Here is a 12130-nt window from a genome sequence, read left to right on the forward strand (position 1 = left end):
TTCTGGACGAATTGTCCACCTGTGAGATGGGCAGGTACATGTTATGCTGGGTGTTGGGCTGGCTGAATGGCAGAGCTCAAAGGGTTGTGTGAATGGGGCTGCATCTGGCTGGTGGTCAGCCAGGAGAGGTGTTCCCTAGGGCTCAGTTCTAGGGCTGATCCTGCTCAACATTTTCATCAATGGTCTGGTTGCAGGAGTGAAATGCATTCTCAGCAAGTTTGCTGATGATTCTAATCTAGGAGGTGCTTTTGGCTCTCTGCAGGGATGAGAAGCCTTGCAGAGGGATCTGGATAGGTCGGAGCACTGGGCGATCAACAATGACATGAAGTTCAACAAAGGAAAATTCTGGGTACTGCACCTGGGGCAGAGAAATGCCAGACACAGGCACAGACTGGGAGATGAGTGCTTGGAGAGCAGCTCTGCAGAAAGGGGCCTGGGGGTGCTGGTGACAGCATGCTCAGCATGGCCAGCAGCATGCCCTGGCAGCCGAGGGAGTGAACCACATTAAATGGGTGCATTAAACACAGCATCACCAGCCAGCCGGTCAAAAGTGGTGATGCTCCCACTACATTTAGCTTTGGTGCGGCCTCACCTTGAATATTGTGTGCAGCTCTGGGCTCCACAGTATAGAAAGGATTTTAAGATGGTTGAATGCATCCAGAGGAGGACAACAAAGCTGGTAAAAGAGCTGGAAGGCATGTCCTGTGAGGAGAGGCTGAGGACACCTGGGTTGTCTGGTCTGGAGAAAAGAAGGCTCAGAGGTGACCTTATTGCTCTCTACAGCTTTCTGAGGAGGAGAGGAGAGGGAGGTGCTGGTCTTTGCTCCCCAGTAATCGATGTAGGACACATGAGAATGGCACACAGCTGTGCCCGGGGAAGTTCAGAATGGACATCAGGTAAAATATCTTTACTGTGAGGGTTGTCAAACACTGGAACAGGCTTCCTGGAGAAGTGGTTGATGCCCGATGCCTGTCAGAGTTCAAGAGGCATTAGGACAATACACTCTTTAATATGCTTTAACATTTGGTTATCCCTGAAGTGGTGAGCCAGTTGGACCTGATAATCTTTCTAGGACTCTTCCAACTGAACTATTCTATTCTTTCTATTAGTGAACTATTCTATACTTTCTATTAGTGAATAGAAACACTAGTTTTTAATGACTAAATATCCAAATTTGCCATTTCTTAACAGGTTTACTATGAAATCGGGGGCCGGGGTGGGGAGGAGGAGGATATTGTATTTTCAAATACTACAGACAGAGGCAAAAGGAAAGAAGGAAAGGAACTCCAAATGTAAAATTGGATGAATTTCTCAGTCAGCATTATAGTGAACCTTAAAAAGCACGTGTTCTTTTTCCCCAGGATCAAACAAGTAATATAAACTTACAATACACGTTGAAGCTAAAGCTTTAGGAAATCTGACATTGCCAAAGTTCTTTATATATTGGACATATGCTAAAATTTCATAATATATCTTCTGCAAAGCATTATTAATTAGACACTTGCAGTGCATGTGAAAACACTGTAAATTCATTATTAATCAATCTGGATGGACAGTCTACTGATCAGAATGAATACTAAAAATTGTTAAATCTTCAAAAAAGAATCATTATAATTTTGGGCTAGTTTTGGAAAATCGGGTACACAAGTCTCCACTCTGAAGCAGCAGTTAGAGACACATGAACCTCAGTGTGTTTCCTGGGTAGATGACTTCAATAGTTGGCAGTGCAGAAGATCTCATTAAGGGTATTTTCTTTCCAAGAATCAATAAAACCAATTTGGGGAAGGAGTGTGTGATGCCTTTTGGCAGCTTGGTTTTTATTTCTGAGCACAATTCTGGTATCATTCTGTTACCATCTATATATAATATGAGACTAAGAAAAATCGCTGTTCTTTGATTTCATTTAGCTGGCATGCCTAACTGTCAAGATTCACTTGCTGTAAGGAAAAGCCTATGATAACAGCCCAGCATTATATACTGTCAGGAGAACAGTGCTTTTGTTGAGGGTTGCTCTGCATGATGAAGGACTTCCCCATGTGGAAGCAAGCATGCACACACAGGTTCTGTCTATGCTTAGGTCTGCAGCTGCCCTGAGAACCCAGGGTAGCATTAATAGGGCTAAAAGTAGCTCTCACTTTTTCCTTAGAAATTTAGGAGACCCTAATTTCTGAGGTAGGATAGCATGTTAAAATATCATTAACACAAATTTGGCCCCTGACAGGGTAAATGTGCTTCTAATTGTTTTAACAGGCATTGCTGTGAGTTCCAACACTGAACAATGATTCTGCTTCGAGGTTATAACAGTAGTACCCTTATTTCTTGCCACTTTAAAATAAGTGATGAAAATGCTCTGCATATGAATGCAATGCCTCTCTTTGGGATACAGAGTGTTGTGCTGTGTTCCTGGACAGCACTCTAAATACTTGCTTATCCTAAAACAACCTCTTGAAGGTCCATGGAGGTCACTGTCAAAGACTTCCCCTGTGTTGGCTCATCAAAGCTCTCTTCAGAGATCTCATAGCAGTGTGGTGTCAAGCTGTCGCTGACTTGGGCTTCAGAGGGTGTTTGCTGTGTAGGGTAGGCACGGGCAACCTGTGTACAACAACAGTCAATTGCATGGCCATAACTTGGTGCATGTAAGTGCGTGAAGTTATGCATGGGTATAACTGACAGCACTGTTTATTCCAAACCTACATTTGGGAACATTCACAAATATGTTTTTTTGTTTGGTTGGTTTGTTTTGTTTTGTTTTTAATAAATAAATAAAATAAAGGGAATCTGTAAATCCTATAGAGAGTATGTTCCAAATACTGATTAACCGTGATTCACATTCTTAATACAGTTTGAAAATGCCAGTCTTCAAGTGTGTCATTAGAGTATGTTATGCTTGAAGTTTCAGTACTATGTGGATAACATGAAAGAATTAATTTAGTTTTAAATCTGTAATACATCATTGTGGTGAGTTCTTCATGTATGTGAGTTCAGACTGACATAGATTGGATTAGAATCATTATCCTGGATTACAGACCAGGTCTGACAGCTAAAAAGCCCCCACCCTTTAAAAATGGAAACTGCAGTCATTGGAAACTATGGTCTCTCTCTAGTATAGCTGGTTAAACAGTGGCTTTTTCAGTGGCTGCTACAGGGAGCCTCAAGCAAAAATAATATAAAGATGCGGATGGACTAAAAACCGTGGATTTTTCTCCTCAAAAACAGAAATTTCACTTGTAGTTACAGAAAGGGGCTTCCTTATCTCAAGAGTTTGGTAGTAGTGACACACTCTTGAATATGTCACTCATACATACGCTTGCTTGAATGTGTTCGTCATTAGTTATCAGGAAGGTCTGTGATCACCATCACTAGGAATGATTTCTGTGTCATGCTGTGAATCCTTTTCAAATTCCTGTAGGTATAAATATCTGTATTAGGAGCTGTCAAATAATGGGGAGATAAAAAGCAGAATTTCGCTAAAAAGTGAGGGAAAAAAGAAGAAAAAAAAGAAAAAACACAGAACAGAGGACACTGCACTAGCTCTAGGACTGAGGAAAGATGAAGGCTCAATGTTGATTATATTTATATAATATTTATATATTTATATAAAGGAAGAGATTTGAGAAATGAACTAGGAGGGTGAGGAAAAAGAAAAAGGAAAAAAAACAAACAAACAGAAAAACAACAACAAGCAAACAACAACAACAACAAAAACAGGTCTTTACTTAATAGGTGGGACAAGGAAATAAAACATTGTGAAGAGAAAGCTGAGGTCTTCATGAAAGATTAATAGAATACTGAAGGCTCAAACAGAACAGATGTGAGGATATTTAGGCATGTCAGAAGAGCTGATGTTGGTGGTAAATTGGTGAATTTCACCCCAAAATGCTGAAGAAAAAACCTCTCTGGGGCAAAACCTGAGCCATTAGCTGTTGTCCTTGAGAACTGACAACACAGAGCAGAGGTCTGAAAAGGCTAGAATAAAGCAAAATACATGGGGGTGAAGAAAGGGTCGAGGGCAGGGCAATTAAGCGCGTAGACTGTAGTTCTGTATGGCTTATATCAGTCCCTGGAGAAACATTAAAGCAAGTTACTAAATGAAGAATTTGCAAGAGCGGTAACTTGGTGCTTTTTGTTTGCTTTGTCTTGCAGAGGGCCCACGGCTGAGGGGTAAGGCGGGCACAGTGCATGCAGTGTGCCTTGACCTCTGATGAGCTTTCACAGGGCTGTGTATGGCATTCCTGTAACTCAGGAGGGAGATGCAATGGCCCTGGCCTCCCGCCTGCTTCACCCCTTGGGTGGGGATAGCTCAGGACTGACCCTGCACCCTTCCCTGCAGATCCATCAGAGGCCCAGTACTTAGGGAAGGGATAGACCTGCTCTGGTCTTTCTTGGCCACCAGCAGTGAAGTCGGCCCAGCTAAAAATAGAGGGCATTGTAGGGCTGCGAGGTCACATCTGACTGGATGCCTCCCCCGCGCTGGAAGTAATTTTCCCTTCACACACCAGACTAACAAGAACAGCAAATCTTGTTGCTCTGATGGAATTAAGCCCCCCATTGACACAAGCTGTAGCAGAGTGTGTTGCCGTAATGATATCTTCATATTCCCAGAAAATCTGTTTTTCTGTTTTATGTTTAATATCAGTGTGCTCACTGCTGCAGCTTCCTTTTTTACTGAAGTTTTTTATTAGGTTATTTTTATGATGACGGTTTAGGGTGGCAAATTAGTGGCTTTTTTTTTTTTTTTGACTGTTAAAACTATTAGAAAATGCAAATTAAATGTGACACTATGGAAAATTTGTTATTTCAGTTTATTCTTTTAGATTCACAGAATCATTCAGGTTGGAAAAGACCTCTAAGACCATTTAGTCCAACCTTTAACCTAGTACTGAAGCCCACCACTAAACCATGCTACTAAGTTCTAAATCTACACATTTCTTGAAGACCTCCAGGGATGGTGACTCAACTACTTCCCTAGGCAGCCTATTCCAATGCCACACAACCCTTTCAGTGAAGACATTTCTCCTAATATTCCACCTAAACCTCCCTGGTGCAACTTGAGGCCACTTTCCCTCATCACTTGGTGCTTGGGGGAAGAGCCTGATTCCCACCTCATTACAACCTCCTTTAATGTAGTTATAAAGAGTGATAAGGTTTCCCCTGAGCCTCCTTTTCTGTAGGCTAACTAACCTCAGCTCCCTCAGCTACTCCTTGCACGACTTGTTCTCTAGACTCCTCGCTGGTTTCATTGCCTCTCTCTGGACACGCACCAGCACCTCAATATCCTTCCTGTAGTGAGGGGTCCAAAGCTGAACACGGTACCCATGGTGCAGCCTCACCAGAGCAGAGTACAGGGGGACAATCTCTTCCCTAGTCCTGCTGACCATCTATTTTGCATACAAGCCAGGATGCCGTTGGCCTTCTTGGCCAACTGAGCACACTGCTGGCTTGTATACAGCCAGCTATCAATCAATACCCCCAAAATTTACTTCAAAAATACCGTATCTTTAACAGAAAATATACCTGTGATCAGAAATTGCAAAATATTGTAAAACACATTCATTTAGGGAGCACTAGCAAAATGTAACAATCTAAACTGTTTTGCATTGCCTGGCTTTCACTCTTAGGATTAGAAAAGGCTGTCCCACCCAGTTTAAAGAAGAAAATACCCAAAGTAGCTAGAAAAAAGCCAAAGAACTTTTAAATCTGTTGTATATTAAAGCTTTGTTTGTCTTCTTCTGGTATGAGGTCCTGTGCTAGCACCAAACATAAACTTTCTGGCAAAAGCAGCTTACTGCAGAGAAGCTGTTGCATAGGAGCTGATGATTCAGCACAACATCAGCCTCCACATAGAAAGCTGTGTAGCTTACCAAAATGAGCATGAGAGCTCACAGAATCCTGGAAATGTTTTGACCTAGATTAGCTGGTAGAAAATTTTGTTCAAAGCTTAGTTTTGATATGTAGATATGCATAGTTTTTCCCACCTGATTTTAGAAAGGTAACTTCTTTTCTATACAGAGCAATCTGCTCAGTCAACTTCCATAGCCTCCCTTTTGCTTCCCTTCCATTGACCAGGAAAACATGCTATTCTCCAGGAATCGCTACAGGGTGTCTGAAGCTGTTTGTGCTGCCACTTGTTGTCATTTAGTGCAAATGTCTGTTTGCCTTCTGCACCTGGAGATCATGATGAAGAGCAGTAATCAATGATGTTGACACATAGTCAAAGTACAGGCTGCTTAAAACACTTCCTCCAGTGGCATATAGCCTGATGAAGGAATGTGTCACAGGAGGAAAAGAGGCAGGTTATTCTGTGGTGGCTCAGAAGGAAAGGTCTCGCAACACACTTTCAAAGGTTTTGTTTGTTTGTTTTTAATATATATATAAATTTCTGCTCCTCAGTGCATATCCTACTTAATTAAGAGCAAATAAATAATGACAATAGAATGTGTATTCAGCAATAGTGTTTCTCAGAAGAAGAAAAAAGTGCTGCTTATGAGCTAATGGTGTAAAAGGTGCTTAAAATAAGGCATACATACTTCTCCAGGATCTATGTCTGTCGTCAAGCTTTGTGTGTTGTTTAGGGAGGATCAGTAGCTGTTTGGCATGTTGCATAGATGGAAGGCGTGTGCACAGAATCTGTAGCTGAGAGTATGCATTGTGACTGCCAGTCCAAGGCTTTGGTTGTGCATCTTGCACAGGTAGTCTAAGCAACTGGTTCTGAGTATTTGCTCATGTGTTTCCAAAGTTTAGGACCAAGGATGAAAACCTGTTGGAGCAGCAGGAGTTTACTGGGTCCTCTCTTCTAATTCCTTTTCTTTGCTGTCTGTATTTCATTGAACAGCCTGAACATGAGTAAGTAACTACTCTTCTGTCCCTAAAAAGAGAAGAGCAGTCTCAATGGAAAACTCTGTTCTAAATAAAATATTCAAAATCGTCTTCTGGATCTATTGGACTGCAGGAGCTACATGTCAAAAAATAATCTTGATGCTGTTACAAGCTGGGTTTCAGCCAACTTCCAGCTGCAAAATTTTTTCAGTTTTAAATGAAATTGGTTTTGCTATTGAGAAGTCCCCTGCTGTTTTAGAAACACAGCTATTATTATGTGCAGTCTAATCCATTTTTTAAAGGGGCTAAAGGAAAAAGAATAAAACCCCTCAGCGTTTTTTTATACTTTTGTCTTCCACAATGCACTAGTAAGTTCTCTGATCATCACCTCGTATCTGCATTTCAGAAATCCTGAAGCATTGTTCAGGAAGCATCTTTCTGAGGGTTGAGTTACACAAAGAAGAGCAAGGTGTATGTGTAGTGAAACAGTAACCTCTGAAATTCACTGTATTTGACATTTGCTTCCATGTTTTCAAATGCAGATCTGCGAGCACCTGAAAGTTGCTTTTTAGGAACTCTGGGTCAGTTATATTCTTCCATTCACTGAAAGCTGGATTCATCAAAATGTTTTCAAATATGCTGTTTTGGTGGTCTGTTTCTGTTCCTCAACATTTGCCCAACAGGTAAACAGAGACTCAAGAAATAGTATTATTGAGTAGAGAGAAAGAATTTAATGTTAATGTGAATACTATAGAATGCAGCCAATTTAACCCCTAGCTGGATATCCTTTGTTTTAATAGGTAATAATGCCAGATGTAGTGAAGTGTTTAGACTCCCTGTGGGATAGGGGTCTCTTTCTATAAATTTCATACAATAGCCCAACTAGTGAGAAATAAACTGCCCCAGCAGGAATTACCAGCTACTAGTCCAGCCAATTCAGCAGGGGTGGCTTGGGTTGCTACATTTTAATTAATTCACCAGCCAAACTAACCCACATCCAAGGGATTACAGCTGTGCATATTGTTACCTGTGGATTGTATAGATTCAAGAAAAATAGTATGCTTACTTTTCACTTAAAAACTGCATGTGTTTTTTATTGGGAATGTGCTTATATACAGCAATTTTTGTTTGTCTATACAATGTAGTGAAGTCTGAATATAGAATATACCATCTGGGTCCACTGCATTGCTTTTGTGGGTCAGCCTCAACAGGAATTGATTGCTAAAACATTGAATATTGGAAAGTCAGCACCACAGCTAAAATTCATTGTATCGAAATCTGAAAGGGTGTAGATTTCCTTTCTTGTAAAAATCCAGAAAGAGCTCTGAAAATTAAATGAACTTATCTTTTCCTTCCTGAAGTATGAATTATTATTTTCTTTTCTACCAGCTTTGCCTTCTTCAAAGATTAGTTTTACTCCTTATAGAAGATGGGAGCTCAAACCATTTTTTCCCCCTACATTATGTTCACTTTTTGAAGTTTTCTATTTTCATTACAAGTTGTCAAATAATGAGGGGAAAGGTAGGGCTGCAGCTGCACAGAATTGTGTGCAAGTCCAACACAGATAGAGAGTGAAGTTTATAAGAAGATTTTAGATCAGATTTGAATAGTGCTTTAATAATTGCTCAGAAGATTGTTTTGATACACATTCACATGAAATGCAAGTTATTTTCTGAATTTACATGTATGGGATTTTTAAAATGCAGAAAATAGTAATACCGCCAAATATAATTTTTTAATGTAATATTCATTTGAAAATATGTTTAGAAAAGAAAGAACATAATTGTTCAGTTGCAAAGGACCTACAAAGATCTAGTCCAACCGCATCACCACTTCAGGGCTAACCAAAACTTAAAGCATATTATTGAGGGCATTGCCCAAATGCCTCTTGAACACTGACAGGTATGGGGCATCAACCACTTCTCTGGGAAGCCTATTTCAGTACCTGACCACCATCCTGGTGACAAAATTCTGTAAGCTGTATAAAAATGCAGTATTCTTTATGGGAACTGATACTGAATTTTAATGTTACTTCAGTTCTGGCAGCACAGATTTCTCTGGCTCTGTATTAGGCATGGTTTTCCTGGGACTGTTCATTCTTTCATCTAATTTCATTGGGCAAATCAGACTGTGTAATCATTATTTGACTGCATGAAGCACAAACTAATGTATTTTTAAAAAATCAATTCAGAACTTAAGGAATTTAATCCAAATGAAATTTAGAGGTGATTACATTGGGGAGTGTATTTGTACTGAGTTAATTCAAAATGCAGTATAAAGCCAAGGATGATAGCATGATACAGAGATGCTGAACTATTTTAAAAAGGACCAATTTTTTCTATTTCTAGTGGAAATACTGACAGTGTTTTTTGATTTGTTATAAAAACTGCAGCTCTAGGAATTCACCCTTCCTTCCTACCTGTGACCAAATAAATGTGTGACTGTTTCATTTTGCTTCACCTGTTTCAGAGGTAGAAGGACTTATGGTCCTGGTGGTTTAGGGTGGAGGTAACAGGCTTTTACCAAACCAGCTCAAATTCTGCATGTTTTCTTGCCTTGTTTTCTCTCTGTGCCAGTCTTCCCCATGAGTCCACACCTGTTTCTGCAAAATCCATTTTATCCTTTATTGTCTTTACTTGCAAATTCTCATCGCTTCCACCTCCATAACATCCTCCAAGGGTCTTCCATCTGTGCTAACACTGCTATTTCTGACTTCATGTACTTGAAGTGTGACTGTTCCTTTTCTCTTGGCTTTGCAGCCTGGTTTCCTCTTGGCTTTGCAGCCTGGTCTCCTGAGCACAGGCAGAACTCCACCGCCCTGCTGCCTCTGTGTGCAGGGAAACTAGACCCTGACATCCAACAGTCAGCTGCGTGGGTCAATCATGGTTTACCTCTGATATGCAGATTAAGTAGCTACCCTGTACTGATTAACTGCAGTGTCTGAGGACATCAAAATGCAAGTTTCCTTTAAGTTCCCTTTAGACTCTTTAAGTCCCAGTTTTTTTCCAACTCCTTGTTAATTTCTGGATCTATTCCTATTAATTCTTTTTATTTTCTAATGATCTGTATAAGTGTTTTTTCCACTGCTTTCCACCCTCTTCTATGGTGAAAGGTGCTAATCTCATCACGACAACCTCATCAGCTTAGCAAGTCCATCCTTTTCTTTGGAGGCTGCTGTCTGAGTCCTGCCCTTCATGCCAGGACAAGCACCTCTTTAGTTCTTTTACTGTAGCCCAACTCTGTTGTGTGCACTGATGAACACATTCTCTGCTATCCACTTGGTATCTGCTATCTGCCAACCAAATGTAGCATACATATAACCATCTCTGCTATTCTACTTATTTTAAGCATTTAAAATACTTCAATCTCTAAAATAGTATCCTTTTAAAATAATTGTAGGTTCAATAAAACCCAAGGTAAATATGCAGAAAAATAATTCAAAATACTTACGGGAGGAGTGGGGAGGGAATACAAAATGTTGTACACATGGATTTTTAGTATTTTAAAATGTTTTTCAAATATAATTAGAAAACAACACACAGAGATGTCAGACAACAAGTTTTATTCTGATTTCATATGTTAAGTGTTTCTTTTAATACCTTAAAGTGATCATGCAATGTTTGGACTAAAGGCTGAGTGAGTTTATCATGTCACTGAAGAATCTGTACTGCAGAAAAACTAATTCTGTGCTAATATGAATGGGTTGTGTAGCAGCTGTGATTCGTTTCATGTAAAGGACATCATGAAATTTTTCATGAGTTGTCACTGGTCTTGGTGTAGGTGGTATGACATGGAAGCAAGTGTTTTTATTGTTGATTATGACCAAGTAGTTAAGACATAGAAACCCAGTTGTTTAGCAAAGCATATCTTACAGTGTTTTTTTCCTCTTTTTTTTTTTCATCTTGAGCAAGTTCACAATTATATGTGGGCTTTTAAAAGTAAATCTTTAACAGAATCATTAAACAACTTTCCAGACAGAAACAGATATGACAGTAAAAGAGAATGCTGATGTTTTCAACAACGTAGGAATTCTAATTTTTACTGTTCTCTAACTTGGTGAGCTAAATATTCCAAGAGTATGCCTTTTTTCTTATTGTTCCAGCCAACTTCAAATAATTTATGCTCTGAATTCAGGCAGCCTGATACGTACAGAGAAGAGAGTTATAAGCATAAAAGCAGTAACCGGGTATTCCTCTAAACATAGTTTTCTTTAAAAGTAAACAAATATACATTCACCTACAGAAACATACTTCATATAATTGTAAGTGTATATATACATACATACCTTGTATACATAAAGATATGTATGTATGCATTTGCGAGCTACAAAGAGGGAGGAGTTGTTAGGAACAATTTTAAATATGTCAAGCTATACAGTGAGTACTTTTGTGGTTGGACTCATCTGGTGTATGGGGTGCTTAATTTCTGGTTTCTAGGCTGAATTGGAAATGGATTCATTGTCAATCACACACTGCAATGTACATCTGCAAGTGATTATTAGCTGCTTGGGCTTAGGGTCCTCTCAGCTTCTTCTGTTGAAACTGCTCACGCTGTTGGATTAAATATTCCATAGTTATAGTATCTGCTGGTATGATAGTTATGGTATCACTATTAACATTTATCATTCAGATATAGTGGAGTATGCTTACAGAAAGTGGCATGTATGTTGCCACAATAATTTTTGCTTTCTACATATTTCTGCTTTCTGACCAAACGCATCAACAAAATGTTTAGTTGATACGAATTCCAGACCAGCTTCTGAGGGTGTTGTTGTTTGCTGTCACAGTTTGATGCTGAACAGCTCAAGATGAGAGCAAGAGATTTCTCCTGTTACCAGCTCTCAGCTCTTCAGATGCACATGAGGTTTTTGCCACTGAAGCTCCCCACTCCTCTGGGTGATGGAGGCTTGAATCACTGTGATTATACTGGTGACCTCCCAATGGTGACCTCCCAAGTCATACAGGCTCTGGAAAACTACATGTGCTGATTCAGCAAAAGGCTCACTGAGTAGAAAGCCAAAATAAGCAAAGTAAAATGCACTTCTCTACACAAGGCAGTTTTATTTGCACATTTATATTAAGTTCTGCAGGCTGCTTTCTCCCCTCCCCCTACTTTTTTTTTTTTTTTTTTTAATGGGAAGAATCAAGGAGATCAATTTATCACCAAAGAGACAAGGAGTAAGGTCTGTACTAGTAAGGCTTGTCTGCTAAGGTTTGCACCAGGTGTGGTGCGATCCTGTTCCTGACTGTTGGTGCTGGTTTCTGGCATGGAGGAGGAAGGTAGTGTTAGCCATTAGCTCAGTGACCTCTTCCTT

At 39.8% G+C, this 12130-nt stretch overlaps 1 protein-coding gene across 1 annotated transcript in view; it reads left to right on the forward strand.

The window, feature by feature from the left end:
* Positions 1-12130, forward strand: part of CAMK4 (calcium/calmodulin dependent protein kinase IV) — a 157093-nt gene that overhangs the window by 57171 nt on the left and 87792 nt on the right. The window lies entirely within an intron of this gene.

The sequence above is a fragment of the Anser cygnoides genome, chromosome Z (assembly GCF_040182565.1).
Source record: "Anser cygnoides isolate HZ-2024a breed goose chromosome Z, Taihu_goose_T2T_genome, whole genome shotgun sequence".
Taxonomy (NCBI): domain Eukaryota; kingdom Metazoa; phylum Chordata; class Aves; order Anseriformes; family Anatidae; genus Anser; species Anser cygnoides.